This window comes from Carlito syrichta, unplaced genomic scaffold, assembly GCF_000164805.1.
Source record: "Carlito syrichta isolate Samal-C Ts95f unplaced genomic scaffold, Tarsius_syrichta-2.0.1 Scaffold305153, whole genome shotgun sequence".
In the NCBI taxonomy this organism is placed as follows: domain Eukaryota; kingdom Metazoa; phylum Chordata; class Mammalia; order Primates; family Tarsiidae; genus Carlito; species Carlito syrichta.
Genome location: NW_007249249.1, coordinates 29,712 through 31,243, shown reverse-complemented (window position 1 = coordinate 31,243; position 1,532 = coordinate 29,712). Strand labels below are relative to the sequence as shown.

General features: G+C 41.6%; 1 protein-coding gene across 4 annotated transcripts in view; it reads left to right on the top strand.

Moving 5' to 3' along the window:
- The first annotated feature begins 1,336 nt into the window (after nucleotides 1–1,336).
- The window catches only part of NREP (neuronal regeneration related protein), a 29,239-nt gene continuing 29,043 nt past the window's right edge, over nucleotides 1,337–1,532 (top strand). The window contains exon 1 of one of the 4 annotated variants that reach the window (XM_021714017.1): nucleotides 1,337–1,476. The gene's annotated coding sequence lies outside the window, so the exon portion shown is untranslated. Of the gene's footprint in view, nucleotides 1,490–1,532 lie in introns of all 4 variants that reach the window. The other 3 variants (XM_021714018.1, XM_021714019.1, XR_002482152.1) reach the window with 3 other exon arrangements.

The following is a 1,532-nucleotide window of genomic DNA, read 5'->3' as shown; positions in this document are numbered from 1 at the left end:
TCAAGAATGTTTCTTGGCTAGTTGGATTATGAGAACTTTCTGGAACACAACAGATGAATAGGCTATGACTCTGACCCGGTGTTCTTATTACTTAAAAATTTGTCACTTGAATGTCTATGGTTACAATGAAGAAAAATTAACATTTAGTAAATCCCATATTCCCCTGTGTTTTGAGAGGACATTTTGTTAAGTTTTGTATAAACTCTAACGTTCTTGTGTATGTATGTGCATATTTATGTGTTTCCTTGTAGAACCAGCTTTGGAACTAACATTGCTGGGATAGATTTCTGGTAGTCTCTTGGGTTTCTTACCAAGCCTGTCTGAGGTGAACGCCAGTGTCAAGGTGCCCTTGACCAGCTTGCTGGGGTTCCAGACTTGCAGAGCAGCAACTCACCTCCCCCACCACCCAGCCTATTCCTTACACCTTCCTTCCATCAGGTCACTTTGGGGCCTGAAGGAACACTGGGGCCCAAGAGGCTAGGGGAATTTGTTGAATTGTTTTTCTTCCCTTTGTTCTTAACCATGGCACCCAAATACGGGTTTTTTTTGTTTTGTTTTGCTTTCAGGAAAAAGACTGTGATGCTTTAGATTAATTCAGGGAAGCTTTCAGTGGGCTGCTTAAACATCACACCAGGTGCAGTCTAATAGGTATTTGTTGATGCAGTGGGTTTTGTAGTTTGAAAGGTGATCTATAGTTCTGGCAACAAGCTTACAGAGAATTTAATGCATTCTTTTAGAATTGTGAGTGTAAAGTATTGCTTTTTAAGGTTTGCTATTTTTGTATCCAAAATGTTTAAATCTAAAAAAAAGACACTCTGTAAACATATGTTTAAGAATTGAGTTTTGTAAATTTGTCTTATTTTCTTTGAGTGTTACAATGGAAAATACTGCTTTCAGTGATTGGGGTAAAATGTGGATAGCAAATTTAGAAGACATTATGATCCTTTATGTCTCTTTTTCTTGGCAAAGCAATTTAATTAGGAAATAATCTTCTCCTCTAACATCTGACAGTTACCATAAAATGATATCCTGCTTTGCTGGCAACACAACCAGTTTGAATTTGCTGCAAAATTTTAAGCTATTACATTACTATGAAAAGATAGACTTTAAATAAGAAAGACAAGTTTTTGTTTTTGTAATCAGAAATGGCAAAGCACTTTATTTTTTAAAGCAATTTTCGATTTAAAAAAGTACAATTTCAGGCGGTGGGGAACGCGTTAAATTCTTTAGGGAGGGAGAAAGAAGCACCAGGAGAGTATATCTGGGGTTGATCACGACAGGCCGCGGCTTTTGCTGTATGTGACTTTGTGCACGTGTGTGTGTGTGTGTGTGTGTGTGTGTGTGTGTGCGCGCGCGCGCGCGGCGGCTCCGCTCCGCCGCGGGCACCATTTTCTGCTTCGCTCAGGACAGGCACAAAAAAGGAAGGCGGCTGCCGCCCGTCGCCGTCCTCTTTCCCTCAGATGCCCTCTGCTGCAGGTTTATGATTACAGTACGGGCCGCGCCGCCTACCCCCGCGGCCCTGGCGGGGCGCC